Source organism: Furipterus horrens, unplaced genomic scaffold, assembly GCF_987537825.1.
Source record: "Furipterus horrens unplaced genomic scaffold, mFurHor1.1.pri manual_scaffold_13, whole genome shotgun sequence".
Classification (NCBI taxonomy): Eukaryota; Metazoa; Chordata; class Mammalia; order Chiroptera; family Furipteridae; genus Furipterus; species Furipterus horrens.
The window spans coordinates 48535562-48559431 of NW_028327183.1; positions in this window are offsets into that span (position 1 = coordinate 48535562).

Below are 23870 nucleotides of genomic sequence, written 5' to 3' on the forward strand. Positions count from 1 at the left end.
GGTTTATATCAGCAAGACAACGCTGACACTAAGACTTCCTATAATCCCTGCCTTGCAGGGAGAGACAATATTATCTAACCAAAAGTTTGGTCACCAATGTATTCTTTAGGTTGATTTATTACCACAAGTGTCAGTGTGGACAATAAAGGGGCCACAGACTACATGTGACAAGCTCAGGGGAGACCTGCATGGTGGGACCTACACTCAGAGACCTGAAGTAACCACATAGGATGGTCTGAAATCAAAACTTGTAACTAAAAGCGAGTCATGGTGGGTAGTCATGTCCTAGGCCAGTATCTTTCTTGACTAAGGTCAATCTTTACCTTATCTGAGGGTGTTTATTGTCTTTATGCCTCTACCACAACGTACCTTTAAAGTGTCAGGGTAATATTGTTTTTCCAGACCCCTCATTGCACCAGAGCAGAGACCACATAACTTTGTTACTATTGTTATTGTGTTAACTCCCCTGTTCCAACCAACCTAACAATTGTATGTGTCTATTTGTTTCACTTTTTACCCAATCGCAGAGATTTCTGCACTTTTCTTTCTCTCAGCTCCTTAATCTTTTGCTAGTGGGTTTCATGTAACCCCTTAGGCTTCTGCCTTTGATTGTACTGTATAAAATAAGATGCAAAATTGCCATTCTTCAGAATACTTTTTCAATCCATTGAGTGTTTGTTTCCCAGCAATTCTTGTCGTGTTTGGTTCAAGTAGACTCATAAAATTTTATTCAGGTGTGAACATTTCTTACGTTGACAGCTGAACATCAAACTTCTGATCAAAACTTGGTTTTTCCAGTTACCTGCCCTCACTCTGCAGCTACCCAGAGGCCCTCCAGGAGTTGCCTCATCACAGCAAAGACACTCATCACCCTCATCGCTTAGAAAATGCCAAACATTTAATCTACTCTTTTCTAAATTCCCGGAAAGAAGACCAAACATCATTTTATGATGTCACATGAGGGATCTGAGGCTTCTTGAGGTGGGGGTCACTAACCCAGAGCCACTCAGCCTGCAAGTAGACTCGGACATGCCATGTATTATCTATGGGACTTGGCTTATATGTTTTATTTTTTTATGTTTTCTCTTATAACACAGGGCCTGAAACATTAAATGCTGCTTTTCCTCAACTCCTGCTTATTGAGAATCTAAATGTGAATGAAATGACATTTCTGAGGCATACTTGTTCATAATATAGAAGCTGGAAGTGAGATGGGGCCATTATTTCTGCTGTTGTGTCAACTGGTGGGTGGGCTGGGGCAGACACGGCTCTGTGTGAGGAAGCAGGTATTTCTCTACCTCTGCGTGGCGCTGTGGCCTACGACCTTGAGACCAGATTTCCGATGGCAACCTCCTCATATCCATTTCTCTACCTATTCAGTGGTTTTACAAACACCGATTCTTTGCATTAAACACCTTTAAGCACAAATGTTCATGGCAAGCTTACCTGTCTGTAGTAGTCCAAAATAGGAGACAACAATAAAGTCCACAAAGAGGTGAAAAGATAAGCAAAAGAAATGCATCCTTGGAATGAGATATAACTAAGGAACAAAAGAAAGAGCTTGTCAAATGTGTCAGAACATGGAGGCAGCTAGAATGCACACCTGGACTTTTGGCATATGCTAATCATCCTGGCCCTGGACTTAGCTGTTCCCAAAGATATGCTGATGGACTTAGCAGTTCCCAAAAGATATGTTGATGGACTGAAGCTATTCCCAGGGGAAATGGTTATAAACCTAGCCCGGTATGTTAACTAACCTGGTGTGTGTGTGGTGGGGGGGGTAAGGGTGGCAATCAGATGTAAATGACCTACTGAATATGTTGATAAGCAAACTCACCCTCATCAAAATGTGTGGCTGACAAGTATAAAAAAGGTTCCTGCAGAACTGCAGGTGGGATTCCTACAGGCCCACGAGGAGGACCGGGAGTCCCCATTCCCCATTCCCTGTTCCCCATTCCCCATTCCCCTTGCTCCTACGGGCCCTTGAATTGGTCCAGGAGCTGCCTCTCTCATTCTCCCCTTTCCCCCCTTTTCCCTCAATAAACCCATTGCTTCATCCCACAGTGGTCTCTGGGTGATTTCTCAGAGCAGGGCTGCCCTGATAAAATGTTGAGTCAAAAAGCCAACTATGGCCTAAGATTACATACTTTGTAATAAAAATTTTGAAAATTCCAAAATTGCAAATGAAAAAGAGCTTGTCTCTGTTACAAGGTGAACTTGATAAGCTCAGGGCCTACACATGTCTCAGTCTCTTTGGAGTTTCCAGAGAGCAGCCACAAGCCTGAGACATCACAGATGCTCCATAAACACTCATTAAACTGACAAGGAAACCACACAATGGAGGCCTGTCACCCTGTGTGACACTTGCAGTCAAGTTCTGTTCCTTATAGACACAAAGGCATTGGTGTCAGCATGAGAGGAGGCCACCGCATGCTGGGGAACATGCCAGGGTCAGGTCTTTACTTCTTATACAATCAGGTGGAAGGAAAAAGACCCTCTAACACTGAGGGGTTGGGCCACCCTTTATTCCCCCAAATCACAGCCCTCCACAGTCCCACCTGTGAGTTAGATCTCATCACCCCTTGTCTGTGTCTTTCCTCTTCTCACAGCTATCTGATGGACAGAAACTCTGGATCCTCAACCTCTGGTAGAGTTACTAGCACAGGAGGGAAAGAACACACACACCTTGACCTTGTAGGAACCAGTGATGACTATTCTTTTTTTTTATTAACCAAATTCTTTTTAAAAAGTTATTATTTTATTTTATGTATTTGTTTTTAGAGAGAGGGGAAAGGAGTAAGAGAGAGAGAAACATCAATGTGTGGTTGCCTCTCATGCACCCACAGCTGGGGACCTGGTGTGCAACCCAGGAATGTGCCCTGACTGGGAATTGAACCAGTGACACTTGGTTCACAGGCTGACGCTCAATCCACTGAGCCACAGCAGCCAGGGCCAGTGATGACTTTTTATTCCCAGAGTTCATGGTTGTTGGGACACCTACCTGTTGTTTTTGAAACCTCCTTCTAGTTCATGATGTCCTGGGCAACAAGGGACACTTCCTTTGCAGAATGTGACAGGAGAACCCAGAATGTGTGGTTGCTTACATTTTGGAATGGCAGAGGGTTCTAAGAGACCATCTCTACCCCTAGTTGATTTTTCATGTGGAGCTGTTCTAGCTCCCGGGCCCTGTGAGCACACATGGACAAACAATGACTTACATGCAACACCCCAATGCAGTGATGGAAGACACACAGGGCCTTTTGGGGACCAACCCTCCAGAACAGCACCTTTTCCCAAAAGCCTTAGGAGAACCTCTACCAGGCCCTTCCTTTGAACCCTTGAAAGCAGAGAGCTGTGTCTGAAACAGCACATCCCCCTGGTGGCACTGTTCTCCTGACACTGGACGCATAGTACTCGGGACGATGTGGCCTTTTCGCTGATCTTACCTTGCACTGACTGGTCAGCATCCCTGTGCAGCTGCTGACATTGGCTGCAGGTCTACTCCTGACCCCCAGGGGGCAACAGTGAGACACACAGGAAATAGACGCATGAACCCGGCTTTGGCTGAGAAGATAGAGAAGGAGCCTGATTTTCCTCTTCTGCTTCAACAGGCCTTTCTCAGTCCCTCCCTCCTGCCTGCTGTGCCCCACCTGGTTCTTTAGAGACTGTTATAAAAGAGGGGCTGTGCAATCACCTGACAAGCTCAGCGGGCCACATGGCAGGCCTGCCAAGCCTCACAGGATATTCTGTTCAGAAATTTCTAACTGGGCAGGTGACCGCAGGTTGTCACCTCCCAGGCCTATATTTTCCTTAGCAGAGGTCAGTCCTTACCTTAGAGCCCTGGTTCATTTTCTTCATCTTGGATAACATAACTGACACGTCAGAAAGATGTTCTTTGTTGGGCCATTTGAAGACCCAGAGCCTGGGACAAAAGTATGAGACCACAGAACCTTTACATTATCTGGTCCCCTGCATACCTTCTCTGTGTCCTGTACATGCAATTATCCTGTATACACCAATGTAAAAAATATATGTTTCTCAATTTGGGCCTTTTTTCCTATTCTAGATATTTCCTTGTTATGTTTTCCCACCCATTCGAATAAATTTTATGCAACTTTTTTCACCATCTACTATGAGTATAATTTATAAAATAAGTGGCAAAACGGCCCATCTTCGCAGGACTTGAGACTTTACTCCCAGGCATATGAGGTCAGTTTGCTTCAGATAAACTCGTTACATTGCTCCACGGGTTTGCATGTTTCTTGTTTGACAGAGACTAGGGGAACCTCCTCTCTCAGGAGTCTCTGTGCAGCTCTCTACCCCAAGCCTGGCACCACCCATGGCAAGTCTTGGTGACCACAAGAGAGCCTCCCAGGCAGAAACTAGAGGCTCTCCCAACAGTCAGCGAGCTCAAGGACAGGCCTGACAAACATACATGGAGATGGATGCTCTACCTGAAACTGTCCCTTGAGGACCAGGAAACCCACAGGCCACTGCTGTTCGCTACACTCCTTTCTTCCTGAGACACTGAGGACACCTCCCTCTTCACTCCTAAAACCTGCAGGTCCTGCTGAGACTCCTGGTTTTGAGACTTTGTCCTTGGAAGCAAAATACAGTTTGGTGACAACCTGAGATAAAAGAAGAGTTTCTGTGCAATTATCACTCAGCTTGACCCCTTCTTACCCCTGAAGCCATCTCTGTTACCTTCTTGCTGGGAGGAAATAAAACTTCCTCAGAGCATTAAGAACTTGGGGAAGACCCAGTGCTCACCTGGTTTTCTGTGTCAGAAACAGAGGAAAATTCTGATTTTTGAGGACTCTGGGGGCTCTGTGTGTGGTGGTGAGATCAAGACCAAGACACAGCAGAGGACAATGCAGGAGTGAGTGGGCCACCCTCTCAGAGATACATGTGCCCCCATCAGCCTTGCTATTGCACATGGGTAACCACAGGCCAGTAATGTCAACTTCTCCTGAATCCTTGTTAGATACAGAGTCTCTGACCCACTGCACCCCTGCTGAGTCTGAATCTGCAGTTTAACAGGATCTGGAGGCTTCCCTGTGCACAGGAGAGCAGCAGAAGTGGTTCTACCTTCACATGAGGGGATTTCATGCTGATTGCGCAGCCCTTTGCCTGGACAGCTGCTGGAGGTGCACATTTTGGGTGAAACCTGGGCATCACAATATCTCAAAGTTTTGTAGGTGATCTGATGCACAGCAGGGGTGTCATCCTTGTGAAAGGTTGTTTTGAGGAAGCTCAAGAACTTCTCTCTGAAGGGAAAAGTTAAATGTGAAAGAGAGAGGCTGTGGGAGAGGCTGCTGTGCACCTGACAGGAGCTGTGGGGAATGCCTGGAGCCTGGACATGAGAGATTTGTGCTTCTCCAAACACAGTGTGTGAGTGTGGGTTAGTGTGTGTGTGTGTGTGTCTCTGTGTGTGTGTGCAGTGTTCATAGGCCCCAGCGGTATCCAGGACAACAATATATTGAAGGACAATAAACTGGTAAGAAGGCATACTGGTGGCAAATATGAGGGCAAGGAGTGGGACGGTCCTGGGCACAGAGCCTGCCCGCAGCCCACATGACAAGAACAGTCACCTTGCCCCAGAATAAAGCCCAGCGCACAGGTAGGACTCACAGCAGATTGCACCATCAGGACAGAGGTGCCTGGGAGCCTTACTGAACCTCAAGCTTTTCTCAAAGAGGGAGCCACAGAGCAGGTGGCAGACACCATGGGATCCCTTTCAGTCTCTACCCCCAGAGGGCTGGTCCACTGGCCAGGACTCCTGCTGGCTGGTAAGTAGGAGACAGTCCCTTGGGGTAACAGAGGATCTGACACAGAGGCTGGCTGGGATCTCCCTAAGAGACCAGGGCTCTGAGCAAAGAGGGAAGGCTTCTGTTTGGACCTGAGGGTAGAGGACAGAGGAGCAGAGTAGGATGGGGAAGGGGGCCCAGCAAGGGGAAGGTCTCATAACCTGGAAGTGGTGAGAGGCAGGAAGACATCAGTTGTGTTCATTTCCTCTTATTCATATTGAGTATTGAAGCATGAAAACTGAAAAAAATTATAATGATTAATATTAAGAAATACTACAAAAAATTAACCAAGCATGCTAGATATTGTCTTTACCAAAACCTCAGAACTTTGCAAATGTACCCATGATGTAAAGGACCCTGGTGTCACTGGTGTCACTGTTATCATTTGTCTTAGAGAATTCACAGAAGCAGGCATTTACTTCTACCCTTTGGAGCACATGTGTCCTACTAAGGAATCTAGAAAACTTGATATTTTTTTCATCTTTTGCCGTCAAGCCCCAGGTTTCTCTGAAAGTGTGCCCCTTAGGCTGGATGTGAAATATGATGGCCCTTCCTTCTTTATGTTATGAAACTCTAAAAATTTTCTTTGGAACTTTTAAAGTATATTTGTTGATAAGGTAGAAAGATTTTAGAAGAATTGCATTTAGTCAATAAATGCTCAGAAATGTGAGATATGCTGTCACGAAACCAAACAGCTCTAGTAAATAAGGTGACCCCTGTCACATGTGCCATGTGCAGGCTGGCACTGAAAAGCCCTTCCATGACCTGAGCTCAGAGCCAAGTATGTGGTGAATGTCAGTTTCTCTTCACTTCAGTAACTAATGAGGACAAAGCCAATTCCAGCAGCCATGTTATAGGATCGAGAATACTCTTGTTGCTTTGATATGACGTATGAGTAAAAATAAATGAAAGGTGACTGGAGAGAGCTGTGAACTCCTGGCTCTGTACAAGGACTCTCAGCTATTTTGCACCTGTGCCTACATTGCTGAGAACCGACACCTCATTATAAATTGCAGGAACTGATGGAGATGTAACCTGGGTCGTGGCTGAAAGAGGTTTAGCTGTGATTCCCTCCATTGTGAAGAAAGCAGTTTGGTTATGATCTAGAGGCCTTAATGTTCCCTCGGAGCCAGGAACCTTTAGACTGGTTACTTATGAATATAGGCCTCTGACATATGTCTTTAGACCATTTCATTAAAAAATGTAATTGCAATTTGGTAATTTCTGATTCTAGCTGGTCTTTTGAAACATACATAAGTCTTTTTGAAAGCTTCTTGCCAGTGTTAAGAACCAAAGACTACCTGTTTCAGATAACAGGGTCCATTACTTTGAATTTTAATCTTCTTGGTGTTCCTGTGTCTCACACTCTGAGGAAGAGTAGAAGCCTACCCTGGTTGGGGAACTTTACAGCTAAAATATAAACAAACTTCATGCCAGCATTTTATGAAAACTTTTGTTTGCTTTTGTGTAAAGTAGATGAGCAAACACAGATGCCCATGGTTCTGTTCTTAAACCTTCTGTTCTTAAAACCTCTCCAGCCCTTGAATCAGGGGTGCTGAGTTCTGTCTCTCTGCCCTATTGCGTGGTCTTTAATACAGTCTTAGTTTTATTTTTAAACTTGTTGATGCATGTTTTACTTTAACATAACCTCCCTGTAACTAACTAATCATGTCCTCTTCAAGTGTCAATCCTTAATATATTTCTAAATCTTCCATTTTCTTCCTTATCTTGTTAATTTAAAAACAAAGTGGGGAATTGCCTTGTCTCTCTTCTGCCTTGATGTCCACAGCGGGAGATGACCTGACTTTACAGACCCTCCTGAGTCCCTGGTTACCTCAAAGAAGGCTTGGCTCAGATCTAGGAAGACGTGCTTGCATGAAAGGTCACATTTCCACAGCACCCTAACCATCCACAGTGTTCTCATTCCACATCCATGACACTGCACCCTCAAGGAACAAGATCACAGAGATTGCAAAAGATATTCTGTCATAAAATTCAACTCCTCTAGGAAACATGCAGGTCTGTTACATCAGCCACCCGCAGGCCTGCACTGAATGAGCCTCTCTCAAGGCCTCTCTGACCTGCAGCTCAGGGCGGACGTCACTGTCCTCATTTAGTGTTCTCTTCGTTGTTTTTACAAATTCCACATGCCTGTCCTTAGAGAGCCTGCAACCAGAATTGGGGAATGGGAATTAAATCTCTTCTCTGGTTCTATTCCTTTCCTGCTCAGTGTGGTCTCTGGTATATTTGACTGAGTTTGTCGGGGACCTGGCCAGAGGTGGATTGTGTGCAAGCAGAGGTGAACACAGAGCAAAGTCATGGAGGAATGGGGTCTGCTCAGGGTCAGGATGAGAAATGTAATACCTGGGAGATGTTAAGGTGTTAGGTATTGTATGGATTAAAGGGGACCTAAATGTGCCATACAGGAGGGTTCATTCTGGAGGCTCAGAATGAAGTTGAATAATTTTAGTGAGGGTCTGATCTGCCAATTGAGGGAGGATCCACTGGAGCTCATGTACTGAGGTGGGGGTTCCTTTCTCTCAGACAAGGGTGGGCATGAGGGTGAGACAGAGTGTTGGGAGAAAGGACAATGTTTTGAGGACTCAGATTAGTTTCCTGATGTTGGGACAAGCGGGGAAGCAGACATACAAGCTGACAGGGGTCATGAGACAGGGCATATGGGACAGAAAACAAGGAGAAGAAGAAGAGAGATTAAGATTGGTGCTTTCTAAAAGTTAAGGTATGGGGTAATGGGTACAAAGTTTATAAGAGTAATTAAAATATTATAGAATAGGCAGATGTGGTGGTTGCACAACATTGTGACTACACTGAATGCCACTCAATTGTTCACTTTAAAATGGTTAATTTCTACTATACAAATTTTACCTCATAAAATAATTATGCTTAATTAAAGAAGCCAGATTAAAAAGAGAACATACTACTGATTTTATTTATATAAAATTTCAGAAAATGCACACTTACTTATCAAGAAAGAAGAAAATGAGTCATTGCCTGAAAACTCTGGTGTTGGGGGAGAGCAAAGGATGGGTTTACAGAGGCAGGTGACAAAACTTTGGGTGAAATGGATACACACGGAGCAGGTACGCATGTCAACATTAATTAGATTTTATACTCTATATACATGTGGTTTATTGTCTGTCACTTATGCATCAGTCAGGCTGTAATCAATACTCAATGTCAATAATTGCTTGTGTGGTCGGGAGGGGAGCACATTGTTTCTCTACTACTGCTGTTTCCAAGGGGGAAGACACTCAATGGGCTCCCACGTGAGTCAATAATGACAACACTGGTCATGTATTAGCACTGGCTGTGCACTGGGTGCCTCAGGGATAGTAGCTCACTTAATCGCCAGAATGAGTCAGTAAAATTCATTTACTTCCCTGAACTCTCCTGCCCCCTGGCCTTTGCACATGCTGAGTCCTCTGCCTGGGCCTCTCATTCCTGCCCCCTCATGAGCTCCGTGTCTGCCTGAGCTCATTCTCTATTAGATGCTTCTCTTTATAAAGTTTTATCTGGTCCTTCACCTAGGTCAGAATTTAAGTTACGTGACGTCATAACACTTCATAATTTATCCCTTTAACCATTATCATATTTGTAAACTCTTTACTTACTTATCAAAGAACAGAGACCCTGTGCTCACCACTCCCTGACAATCCTTTAATCGCCTGAAAAAAACAGACAAAATCTCAGTCCTCAGAGACCTGACATGCTGGTGGGGGAGTCACACAATAATCCAAACAACAGCAGCAACTATAATGCGTGACAGTATGTTAGAATAAAAGAAGGCATACTTGGGTGATTTTCTTTTTTCAATTCAGAAATGTTGGCTCAGCAAAGAGGATGTGAACTTCTTGGAGCAGAGAGCTCAGAAGGTGAGAGTAGATGAGGTCAGAAATGAAGGAGCCATCGGCCAGAACCTTGGCTTTCCTCTCTGTGAACTGGGGAGCCCCTGGGGGGTGTGAGTATCTGTGTTTATTGAAGGAAACCAACGTTTTGCCTCCCTGAGATTTAGGTTTTAGGATATTGATTTTAAGCTGTTTATTAGAAAACAAAAGTAAGAAAATTTTGTTGACACTCCCCACATTCCTGCCAGGAGATTCAGAGAAAATGTGCTCAGGGGAAACATTAGGATGCTCACTTTAGGCTCCTTTGATCACATTTGGTAAATAAAAAGATTCAGGAAGGTACCTGCTGGCTCGATACCACCTGTGTCCCACTGATTCTGAGTTGCCCAGAAAAAATTCTCTTGCCATGTAGGATCTTCTCGTCTCAAATACCTATAAAGCGTTCATTCTGATTTCTGTAACAGAAGACCCCATTTTCCCTTTTTTTCCTCCTTTGTTCCCAGAATTTTATACACCCAATGTTGCCTCAAAGTCATTGGGATGTTTATGCTTATGTGAGTTCTCTGTGGACATATTTTACAGTCTTTATATTCTTTGCTAATCTGCCTCTGTTCATTTTATGATTATTGTAGCCAAAAAAGACTTAGCAGGTGGGAGGGACAGCCTTACTGTTTTTTAGCTTCCACCTTAGCCAGGACTTGTGAGGCTGCTGGGTTGCAGGCAGGGGGTTCAGTGAGACGACAAGTGCAGTCATCCAGGGGACAGGTGGGAATGGTCGGATGAGCGTGAAAAAAAGTGTCAGTTTCTGCATTTGTTCTGAGCACTGAGTCCAAGAATTTTCTGAAGAATTTAATATGGGGCATAAGAAAAAGAGAGGAATAGAGAAAGAGATTCAGAAAAATTCTGGAGGAGCATGTTGAGGTCAATAATTTGGCTGGGATTAAAAGTCTTAAGGCATCCTGGGGTGCCTTTTAACTATTAATTGTCAGGTAAGTAGATGGATGTCAGCAATAACGTCCAATTTGTCTTATTCACCACTTCTGTGTGCCCGGTGCCTCAGACAGGGCCTGGTGGGTTTATAGTACAAGTTCATTACACATTCACAGAATCTACAGGTGAATGAGTAATGACCCATCAAAATGTCTCCTGGACACCCATACACAATATTTCTTACTAAGAAAATACATCAATATCACACAGTTACCCTGACCGCAGGGGTCCTTATAAACCCACGTATTGTTGTAAGTGACATGAGGACCTCTCCTGAGCTTTCATGCTGTACCCATTTTTGGAAGTAAATTAAGTTAAACATGAAAATACGTGAGTGATATTGAAACAGAGCAGGCCCCTCTCTGAGAGACTTCCTGATTCCAGTTTCTCCACAACAGAAATGGGGGTGGAGTCTTTCAGGCAGGCAACACACTCAGCAAATAGTAATTAAAATTAGGGACATATAAAAACTCAACAAAAGTGTGATTTAGCAATAGGTAATGATAGCATAAACACTAATCTGACACATGAGCAGGGTGACAGGACTCCTAGTTTTTCCTGAGCAGCTGTGGATAATACCATAACACACAGGTTGAGTTAGTTTCTAGGAATTAAGACCCCCCACCTGAGGGAAGCTGTAAACACCAAAGCGTGGATTATTTTTATTAGCAGGTTCAAAATGTCTTTTAAATTCTCTGTAATAAGTAGTCAAAAGTTGATATACTTAGATTGAGAAAATGATGTTTCAGCATTTTATCTTGTTAGGTAATAATTTATGTTCTCCATAGTGGCAGGAGAGAGCTTAGGAAGAACTCAGAGACTGAGCTGCTATTGCTGACCGGCATGTAGCACCCTAGTTTCCAAGAAACGCCTATTCGCACTGTGGTGGGCCTAAGAGCAAGCTAAGGCGGGGGGGGGGGGTGGAGGAACATGTGCCACCCACTAACTCACCAGTCCTGAGCCTGGTCTGTGAATATTGCCCGGTGTTCCAACAACACAAGGAACGCCGTGCTGACATGGGGAGAGAGCAGTCCTTAAAACCCTAGGTGTCATCTCTGCTGTCTGGGAACAAAGCCTTTGAAACTGTGCTTTCATCCCAAGGCCTGAAAGGCAGGAAAGGGCCCACAGTGCTCAAAGGAAGAAGCCCAAAAACATCTTTGGGCATTCTCATCCTCACCCCCTCCCCAGGAGAGCTGGTACCTCAGTACCTGTCAATCAATATGTAACTTCTTCATCCCCATCCCACCAACTATATACGCCCTCAGAACAAAGGGCTCCCTCTCTCTGGCCGCCCTTACCCTGCTTTGCCTTTCACCCCACATCACTGCACTTTGCTTTCTCCCACCTCCCTAATCTATTGCTAATGGGTTTCATGTAAGCCCTTAGGACTCTGGCTTCGACTGTGCAGCATAAAATAAGGTTTAAAATTGCCATTCTCCAGAGCATTTTCTCAATCTGTCATGTTTGGCTCAAGGAGACTCACAAAAACTTTGTTCATGTTTAAACATTTCTTACTTTGATAGCTTAACATTTCAAACTTCTGATCAAACTTGGTCTTTCTCGTGACCTGCCCTCACTCTGCAGCTACCCAGAGGCCCGCCAGGAGTTGCCTCATCACAGCAAAGACACTCAACACCCTCATCACTTAGAAAATGTCAAAGGTTTAATCTGATCTTTTCTAAATTCCAAAAAAGATGACCAAACATCTTTTTATGATGTCACGTGAGAGACCTGAGGCTTCTCCAGGTGGGGTCACTCACCCAGAGCCACACTGCCTGCAAGGGACTCAGACGTGCCATGTATTGTCTATGGGGCCTGGCTTATATGTTTTATTTTTTTAGGTTTCCTCTTATATCAGAGGGCCTGAAACATTAAATACTGCCTTTTCCAGACTCAGTGATTGAGCATCCAGATGTAAATGAAATGCAGTCTCTGAGGTGCGCTTGTTCATAATTTAGAAGCAGGGAGTGAGATGGGGCCATCATTTTTGCTACTGTGCTGACTGAGGGTGGGCTGGGGCAGACACGGCTCTGTGTGAAGAAGCAGGCGCTTCTCTGCCTCTGGGAGGGGCTGTGGCAGTGTGACCTTGAGACCAGACTTCCAGCAGCAACTCCCTCACTTCCATTTCTCTAGCTACTCAGTGGTTTTACCAGCACTGGTTCTTTGCGCTAAAGACTTTTCTTCACAAATGTTCAAGGCAGAACGTTTGTAACAGCCCCAAATGGGAAACAACACAAATACTCATAAAGGGGTGAATAGATAAACTAGGTAAATGCATCCCCGGAATGAGCTAGAACTATAGAATAAAAATAAATAACTATGTCAAAAAAATCGTGTTGAGTCAGGAAACAATATCGGCCAAAAACTATATTCTTTATGGTAAAATTTTAAAAAATTCCAGCAAATGTAAATGAATTTTTAATGAAAAAGCTGATGAGAGTCTCCTTAGCACTCAAAAGTGCAACGGAGATGTGAAGAATAAGGAGTACAAAAAGGAATGAAAAGACTTTAATATAAGGGACATGTTCTGTATTTTCACCGTAAGAGCTTCTCTGGTGCAAGTCCCTGGGAAATCTTCCTAATATGTACACATTCAATATGTTAAACGTATTATGTCCAACTCTAACTCAAGAAATATATTAAAATTGTATATGCAAACATAAAATATTGCCTAAAGTGTAAGTTGAATAGAAAGTACAAAACTAAGAAGAAAAAAAATCCTAACTGTAACCTGATATTTTCTTGCCCGTTTTCTTCTTGTCAACTAGGGGGCGGCAGGACTATTTGCAGGCTTGAGCCTTTCTGGGGCACCACTGACCCCACCTCAGCAGCCCCACAGCTCAGCAGGGTCCAGCCTCACCAGCATCAATCATCACACAGTCTTCCTCATTCTCCGGCTCCCCACACTGGACTCCGTCTGCTCCTCCATCCAGCCAAGCGTCAGCCCACCAAAACTGTCCTCTGCAGGCAGCTTTTTCCTTTAACACCCCGTGTTATTCAAAGGGAGAATGGCCGCTAACTCTTCAGGTCTCAGCCAAGAGGTCACTTTCTCAGAAGTGCTCTCGGTGATCCCCAGACCACAGAGACAATGTACGTGGTGTGGACGCACCAGAAGTTTCCTCCACGGCCCTTCACTGGATTGTAACTAAGTCCCTAGAGCCGTGGTTCATCTGAGAGCCTGTCTCTGTTACAAGGTGAACTCGATAAGCAGAGGCCCACACATGTCTCATTCTCTTTTGAGTTTCCAGGGCCCCGCCAAGAACTTGACACATCACAGATGCCCTATTAACATTCATTAAATCAATAAGGGAAACCAGAGAACGAAAATCTGTCACTCTGTATGACACTTGCAGTCAAACTCTGTTCCTTATAGACACAAAGGCATTGGTGTCAGCATGAGAGGAGGCCACTGCATGTTTGGGGACTCTACAGGGTCAGGTTCTTACTTCTCATACAATCAGGTGGAAGGAAAAGGACCCTCTAACACTGAGGGGTTGGACCACTCATTATTTCCTCCCAAATCACAGCTCTCCACATCCCACCTGTGAGTTATGTCCCATCACCCCTGGCCTGTGTCTTTCCCTTTCTCACAGACCTCTGGCTGGACTGAAACTCTGGATCCTCATCCCCTGGTAGAGTTACTATCACAGGAGAGAAAGAGCACACCCTGACCTTATAAGAATCAGCGATGACTTTTTATTCCCAGAGTTCTAGGTGAGTAAGGCACCCACCTGTTGTTTCTGAAGACCTCTCTCTAGTTCATGATGCTCTGGGCAACATTGGACACTTCCTGTTCACAAGGGGACAAGGGAACTAAGAATCTGTGGTTGCTTCCATCTTGGAATGGCTGTGTGTTCTAAGAAACCCTCCCTTCCCTTAACAGGAGAACCCATAGGGTCCCTGGTTGATTCTTCACATGGAGCTGATCCAGCTCCTGGGCCCTGTGGGCAGACAGTGACAAATAATGACTTATATGCAACGCCCCAATGCAGTGATGGAAGACACACAGGGCGTTTTGGGGACCAACCCTAACCCTCCAGAACAGCACCTTCTCCCAAAAGCCTCAGGAGAAACTACACCAGGCCCTTCCTTTGAATTCCTGAAAGCAGAGAGCTGTGTCTGAAAGAGCACATCCCCCTGGTGGGACAGTTCTCCTGACACTGGACGCATAGTACTCGGGACAATGCCTGACCTCTCACTGCACTTACCCTGCCAGGGTCGGCATCCCTGTGCAGCTGCTGACATTGGCTGCAGGTCTACTCCTGACCCCCAGGGGGCAACAGTGAGACACACAGGAAGGAGTCCGGTGGCCGTGGCTTTGGCTGAGAAGATAGAGAAGGAGCCTGATTTTCCTCTTCGGCTTCAACAGGCCTTTCTCGGGCGTCCCTCCCGCCTGCTCTGCCCCACCTGGTTCTTTAGAGACTGTTATAAAAGAGGGGCTGTGCAGTCACCTGACAAGCTCAGCGGGCCACATGGCAGGCCTGCCAAGCCTCACAGGATATTCTGTTCAGAAATTTCTAACTGGGCAGGTGACCGTCACAGTTGGACACGTCCCAGGCCTGTATTGCCCTTAGCAAAGGTCAGCTGTTACCTAAAATGAGCCCTTATCCATTTTTCATCTTGATAACATAACTGATACATCAGAGAGATGTTCTTTGTTGGACCATATGAAGGCACAGAGTCTGGGACAAAAGTATGAGACTACAGAACCTTTACATTATCTGGTCCCCTGCATACCCTCTCTGTGTCCTGTACATGTAATTGTCCTGTACCCACCAACATAAAAATACATGATTTTTTTTCCCCAATTCTAGGGATCTTCCTGCTATGTTTTCTCTCACATTCTAAATAATTTTACGCAGCATTTTTCACTGTCTATTTTGATTATAATCTATAAAGTAAGCTGTACCAGTGCCTTTCTTCACAGGATTTGAGACCTTGCTCCCAGGCCCATAGTCAGTTTGGTTCAGATAAACCTGTTAAATTGCTCTACAGATTTGGAGTTTTCTTTCATTGACAGAGACTAGGGGCACCTCCCCTCTCAGGGGTCTCTATGTTGCTCTCTACCCCAAGCCTGGCACCACCCATGGCAAGTCTTGGTGACCACAAGAGAGCCTCCCAGGCAGAAATCAGAGGCTGTCCCAACAGTCAGGGAGCACAAGGACAGGCCTGACAAACAGAAACCGAGATGGATACTCTACCTGAAACTGTTCTTCGAGGACCAGGAAGCCCATGGTCTCCTGGCTTTCACCGCAGTCCTTTATTCCTGGGACATGCAGGACACCTGCCCCTCCACCTCCACAACCTGCAGGTCCTACTGAGACCTCTGGTTTTGAGCCTTTGTCCCTGGAAGCAAAAGAGAGTTTGGTGACAAGCTGAGATACTTGAAGGGTCTCTATGCAATTATCACCCAGCTTGACCCCTTTGAACCCCCAGGTCATGTCCTTGACCTTCTTGCTTGGAGGAAATAAAACATCAGAGCATTTGAGAACATGGGGAAGAACTGGTGCCCAGATAGGTTTCTGTGTCAGAAACAGAAAAAGAAACCCAGTTTTGAAGACACCGGGGCTCCCTGTGAGGTGCTGAGAGACCTGATATTAAGACACAGAAGAGGCCAGTGTGGGGGTGAGTGGTTCACTCTCTGAGTTGGTGTACCCCATCAGCCTTGCTATTGCAAGTGTACCCCCCCCCCCAGGCCAGTAATATCAACTTCTCATGAGTCCTTGTTAGATGCAGAGTCTCTCACCACTGCACACCTGCTGATCTGAATCTGCAGTTTAACAGGATCTGGACACTTCCCACATGCACAGGAGAGCAGGACAAGTGTGGTTCTACCTTCACATGAAGGGATATCATTTGAAATGGGCTTCACATTAACTGCGCAGCAGCTGAAGTTGCATTTTTAAGGTGTCACCTGGGCATCAACAGTTTACAAAGTTTCCCAGCTGATCCCATGTACAGCGGGGTTGACATCCTTGAGGGCAGGGAGTGGGAGTGTCCTGGGAACAGACCCTGCCTTCAGCCCACGTGACAAGAATAGTCACCTTGCTCCAGAATAAAGCCCAGCACACAGGTAGGACTCACTGCAGATTGCACCATCAGGAGAGAGGTGCCTGGGAGTCTTACTGAACCTCAAGTTTTTCTCAAAGCGGGAGCCACAGAGCAGGTGGCAGACACCATGGGATCCCTTTCAGTCTCTACCTGCAGAGGACTTGCCCACTGGCAAGGGCTTCTGCTCATTGGTAAGTAGGAGACAAAGGATCTGACACAGAGGCTGGCTGGGATCTCCTGAAGAGACCAGGGCTCTGAGAAAAGAGGGAAGGCTTCTGTTTGGACCTGAGGGTAGAGGACAGAGGAGCAGAGGAGGATGGGGAAGGGGACCCAGCACGGGGAGGGTCTCATAACCTGGAAGTGGTGAGAGGCAGGAAAGCTTCATGCTCTTCATCTCCTAAGTTATTCATCATTGAGGATTGAAGTAGAAAAACTGATAATAATAACAATTATTATTTCTGTCAGGTAACACCAGAAAAAGAAATAACCAGGGATGCTAGGCATTGTCTTTACCAAACTTCAGAAGTGGGCGAATGCACCCCACGAGGTACAGGACTCTGGGGTCACACTTGTTCATTCCACCCCATGTATCTGCAGCCTGTTGCACTGAAGGAGGGACAAGATCAGACAAGGCCCTGCCCTCACTGAGCCCATGTTCTATGCAGGAGAGAGGGACAAGGAAAGATCTAGCCGTGATGTCAGGTGCCCACAGTGCCATGAAACACGGAGCAGGGGCAGGTCAGAAAGTGAAGGCAGAGCATCTTCAGAGAAGTGGTTGGTAAAGGTGCCTTTCAAAAATGACCCTGAGTGTCAGCAGGGGCCTGAGCACAGTGAGAGGGTGAGTGAGACAAACACCCAGAGAGAAGTATTTGGGACAGAAAAAGTAGTGTTTTCAGCGGTGCTGAAGCAATGGTGTCCCTGCTGCTGATCCTGACCATGGGAGACACACACTCACACCCAGAGCAAGGCTGAGAGATAAAGAGACATGCTCAGGAGTCAGGGCCTCATCTTTCCATCCTAATTCATAGATACAAATGTTGATCAATTTTTTTTCTTACTTCCTAGTGTCACTCTTAAACTTCTGGTGCCTGCCCACCACAGCTTACTATGTTATTCCTACAATCAATGCTGTTGAAGGGGAAGATGTGCTTATAGAAATAAGCAAAGACCCTATCTCTTATGGACACTTTATCTGGTACAAGGGATACGGCGAGGACGAGGATCGGATAATTGCAATTCTGTCATACACCCAAGACAGGCAAATAAGATGCCCTGTGTTTGGACGAGTTACAATAAACTCTGACGGGTCGTTGCTGATAAAGAAAGTCCGCAAGGAAGACGCAGGAGTCTACACCGTAGGAAACACCCTTCGGGATCCACAAAAGGAAATGGCATTCAGACGACTTAATGTACACGGTGAGTGATTGCTCTCTGATCTCTGGATGTTGGGTGCAATGATTCTATTTCAAACGTGGGACTGACAGCCTTGGATTTTGCCTCCACCCCCTCTGCTTTCTGTTTCAGGTTGGATTTTTGCTTTTAATACAGGATACACAGAGTGAAAACAAATTTCCAAAGCTCTCAGTTCCCTTCCTAAATTCCAGCCCTGCAGACAGTCCCTGAAGGCAGAAGGACCAGTCCGATGGCAGTAACTCAGCAGAGCGAGGCTAATCTCAGTTCTCCCCTGAGCACCTCCTTATGAGCTTGACCCTGAGAATGACCCTGCTGTACTAGGTCAGCACGGTCTGAGAGGCCCCCTGAAATTCTTACAGAGCTCAGCTCAGAAACCCCTCCCCAGAACCTTGTCCCAAGGATCTTAATCCAGGGCCCCTTGTGAGCCTGAGCAGGTTGGGTTTGGCCTCCCGGGAAGGGCTGAGTGTGTAACGCTTTAATGGGTGCCCACGTCACAAGGCTCCTAGCTGCTCAGCGTTCAGGGCTCAGACCCAGCAGCCACATCTTGGCAGAAATGGAGTCCAGTCTATCACCTGGGTGTGTGTTTATGGAGAACACAGTTAGATCATTAATGTCTTGGATGTAAGAGACTGTTCTGGGGAACTTAGAAAAGTTCATAAAAATGTCAGCATCCCCAGAAGGAATCTGAGAAAGAAAGACCTTGTGGCAGCTCCTTGTTCACCAGGGATGAGCCAATGGGATTCTCTCTTGAAGTTGATCAATAACAGTTGCCTCTTATTTGAGCAGCTCTTCTACCCCAAGAATTAGGTCAGACACAGTCACTCAAGCAGTCATGCCGACCATGAGCAGCTGATCAGGGTCACTCAAGGTCTGTCTGCAGCCATAGACTTAATTTCTCTACCTTGGGGGCCTTATGGTGTCTGTGGATTCCTAAAACAGTGAATTGGTTTAGATACTCTTTTCTTAGGTGTTGTCTGCTCATGAGAATACATTTTAGTCTGCGGAATAAAAAAATAATGAAGAAAGAATCTCTTTTTACTCCAGAGCCAAATCACCTTTAGTAACCATCAGAGTCAGGGCATAGATCAGCCAGTCCTCCCCTCAGGCCGACCCCCACCTCCCTGCTCTGGGCTTGGAATCACCTATTTGTTTCCTGATGTGTGGGCATCACTCCCACCAGATGCAGAGGAAGGGCTTTGCCTTCTCACCCTTCAGTCTCCATCTGTCACCAGCTCAGGCACCACCATGTACTAAACACTCAGTTGCTTTTGATGGATTAGAAAGGAATAAATAGTGATTTAATGAATGAACGAATGAATGATCAAAAATCTCTTCAGAGCCTGGAACCTGGTTGCAAAATCTTTGGAATCTCGCCACAGGGGACAGGCTCTCTCCGCCTCCAGGAACTAAGACCCACATCTGAGATCTTCTTTTCTCTATTAAAATAGTCCTTGCAATTGGTCTTAGGCCCTGGTGTATTAACAATAATGTTCACATACAGAAGAACTTTAAGGTTTTCTCCAAATTTCTGTCTCATGGTTCGTCGTCGTCGGCAGCCGTCCGTCTCGAGAGACGATGGCGTAGCTTCTTGAGAGTCTATCTGCACCGCCGAGAATGGCTGTGCAGTCCGACTCGGGAGTGACAATCCCTGCCACACTTGTTACAGGTGAAGGCAGATGGCCGTTGTTGCTGCTGTTGACGCTGCTTCCGCCTCGATCTTTTCTGGGCCGCCTCCTCGTTGCGCGCAGCCTCTGCACGTGACGTACCTTGCCTGACCGTGAGCCTCCAGGCTAGGCGGTCGTCTGCTTGAACTTCCCATGTGTTGAGATTGATGGAGCATTGTGTCATGTCCTTTTTGCAGATGTCTTTGAACCGCAGTTTTGGGCGCCCTGTCATCCTCTTGCCTTCTGCTAGCTCGCCGTAGAGGAGATCTTTGGGGATACGGCCTGCATCCATTCTTTTGACATGGCCGAGCCACCTGAGGCGTCTCTCGCTAAGAACTGCATGCAAACTGCTCATATTGGCTCGCTTCAGCACCTCGGTGTTGGGGACCTTATCCTGCCAGGCGACATGCAGGACGCGTCGCAGGCACCTCATGTGGAAGCTGTTGAGTTTCCTTTCGTGCCTTGCGTAGGTGGTCCACGTCTCGCTGCCATAGAGGAGAGTGCTGAGTACGCAGGCTTGGTAGATGCGCAGTCTGGTTTTCTCAGTGAGGCTGGAATTGTTCCACGCTCGCCGGTTCAGTCTGGCCATAACTGTGGCTGCCCTGGCGATTCTCCGGTTGACCTCCAGGTCGACTGACAGAGAGCTCGAGATGTCTCATGGTTACCTAACACAAATTGCCCATAAGCTCCAGAATTTCAGCAAGTCCATGCTCCCCACTTGCTATAGGTCACCCATTTTGCATTTGTACACGTCCTCACCTGCCCTCAGGGGAGAGAGAATGACTTTAATGATCAAGGGCAGAGCACCTGGTTCTACTGCCATAGTCAGCTTCCAGCTGTCCTTTTTACCCTTTTCTAAATCATTTCTTGGCCTTTGTTCTATCGTTTATTGGCTCACTGGCTCATTCAAGTCACACTCACCTGGAAAGACCTGACCCAGCCCTTGGCCTAGAGGTCTGAGTAGTCAACTTACAGCTGGCTTGCTTCTGGTCTCTATGTGTTATTTCTGCTCAAACCCCAGCCTGTAGGATGGTGCCTCATGAAAGCACGCCTCAGCTGGGTGATAGAAGTCTGTGTAGCTCGAAGGAAAGGCCAACCAGGCAGTCAGGTGGTCAGTGAATAACCAGGAGTACCAGGGTGTCTCTGACTCCTGGGCTTATGTCTTTCCATAACCAAACACTGATACTTACATGACACCTGTAACTAAGTCTGTACTTCCCCCTGAAGATATAGTTGGAGGTCGCACATTCTCTGAGCGCTCAGATGCCCATGCATTTTCTTGTGCCACACAGATCTACCTTGTTATTTCAAAGACTCAGGTTGACTGAGGGGTCAGAGGTGCCAACTCTGGTTGAAGAAGCCTTTGGAGGAATCAAAGCTACCACACAGGGTGATTTCTTTTTCTTACTTGCAGAACAAAGTTAACCACACCTAACATCACGAGGAACAAATTCGATCTTGAGAGTTTTGATTTTGATTTTTTAAAAATATTGGTTGTTTTGAGTATCTTCTTCCATGCTTATTGGCTATTTGTATGTATTCTTCGGGAAAATGTCTATTCAAGTGTTTTCTCCAATTTTAAATCAGACTATTTAGTCTTGTTGTTGTAGAGTTGTAGAAGTCTTTTTTTTTATATTTTAGATATTACCTTTTATTTTCCTCATGATTTGCAAAATATTTTCTTCCATTTCCTAGATCACCTTTGAATCTGTTGTGTTTTTGAATGAACAGAAATTTTTCATTTTGAAAAAATCCAAGTTCTTTGTTTTCCTTGTGCTCTTAGTGCCACATTCATAAAGTCATTGCCAAATCCAATATCATAATGCTTCTCACTATACTTTTTCTAAGCATTTTATAATTTTAGGCCTATCCTTTAGAATTTGATCTATTTCAACTTATTCCTATGTATTCTAGACTTTTGATGCCATTGTAAACAGAATTGTTTTCTCAGTTTCATTTTGAAATTCTTCATTTTTTGTTGCCCAGATGAGTGATGCTAAAGGTTGATTTTATTTCCTGCAACTTTGACTTATCTATTAGTTCTAAGTTCTGTGTGTGTCAGTAACTTTAGGGTTTTTTACATATAAGATTATGTTGACATTTCAAAAAGGATAAGTTTTTAAGCAATTTGGATATAACTTATTTCATCTTCTTGCATAAATGTAGTCAAAACTTCTGGTACTATGCTGAACATGCAACAAAACAGCACCCTTTCCTTGTTCATGACATTAGCAAAGATTTTCACATTTCTCCATGGAATATTGTGTTAGGTCTGGGCTTTTATGTATGACCTTTATTGTAGCAAATAGTTTTCTTCTATTCCTGCAGTCAGCGTCTATTGTTAAAATCATAACTACTTTCCTGTAGAGATTAATTTCACCATGATCTGAATCAGTGGGCCAGGAAATAGTCTTGTTGAGACTGAGAATTCTTTTAGATGGTGATCCTCCAGGTCTATGGTCTTGAAGACTGGTTTGAGCCACCTTTACTGCCTAATAAATTACTTAACAAAATGGATGTGCTCTTCAACTCTCTGTAAGCTCCCTTGTCTCAGAGATGAACAAAGGTGGTAGTCTGCCTTCCCCAACACACAAAAAAGTTCACACAAGGAGCAGGACCTGATGTTTTGTGAAATCAAAACAAGTTTTAGGAAAAGATCAATGAAAGCTCATGAGAGCAAAATTCTCCCTGATGATGAGGTAACAGGACATACGGTCTGGGAAGGAGCTTTGTGTGCTGCTACTACAGAGATGTCTGAGGGAACAAGTATGGAATCACCCTGAGGTTACGTGGGATCAGATAGGAGAATGCAGCTCTCTCCTTATCTACTGTCCCTTGAAATTAGGCAACTGTCCTGCAAATGTCAGGACTATACTCTGGTGACCTTTACAAGCTCACTGTGGACTGTGAGAGGCTTTATCTCTGAGGAAGCAGCATGGCCTCATGACTCAAGCTTATTCTTAATCATTCCCATCCTCTGTTTCTCCTCAGAGCCTGTGAGAGTGCCCACCTTGTTAGCCAGGGACACCAAAGTCACAGAGAATATGGATGCTGCGGTCTGGACCTGAGACACAAATGCAGTCTACACCCTGTGGTTCTTCAATGGCAAAGATCTGCAGCTCACGGGGAGAATGAAGCTGTCCCAAGACCACAGAAGCCTCATCATAGACCCCATCAAGAGGGAAGATGCTGGATATTTCCAGTGTGAAGTCTCCCACCCCCTCAAATCTCTTAAAAGTTGTCACCTTTTGCTAAATGTGAAGCTTGACTGACCCTCCCTTCCACCTCTCTGTTGTTAAACTCTAAATAAAGATTTTTTGCATTATTAAAACACTTGTTTTGAAGGTGAATAGTTCTTAAGAGATTTGCCTGGAGTGAAAAAGCTCAATAATGTGAGCAGACATTGTCATTATTATTGACTTAAGGTTACATTTCAGACCAATCCCCGCCTCGGTTTGGCCTCATTTGTACCATGTTCGCAGTGGAGATGATATTGTGTCCCTATGGGGAAGATCAGTGGCCATGTGATAACCAATGCAAGCAGGTAATGAATTCACAGAATCTGAGCTCTGCCCCTTTTCTAAACAAACATGTGGAGATCATTGGAAATAGCTGTAGACAAAAGGAATGGACAAGAGAACACTCACGTGGGTAGCAACAATGACCTTTGTCTTCCTTTTTGATGTCATTCAAAAGATTTCTAAAGTCTCTTGAATGTCCTTATTTATATATCAGTAAAATTATTTGCATAATTTCAGTACATCTGTTGTTTTTGTTAATAAGGTATAATTGGAAATTGTGGTAATGATGCCAAGTCTTTAGTGCAAATGTTCTAATTTGAAATGATGCCCACATAAATAGTAATGACCTCAAATTTTTTGAAGCTATGCTTGACCTCTTTGGTCTCTTGGTGTCTCTTGCAGAAGAGGCCATAACCCAAAGATAGAGAGACTGCAGGTGTAGTGTGAGGGTGAAGCTTCCTAACCTCAAATAACTAGAAAGAGAGAAAAAGAAAAAAATAGAAATAAAAGAAAAAAACTGATGGAGAAAAAGTGGATGCTTCAGCAGAGTTTAGTACA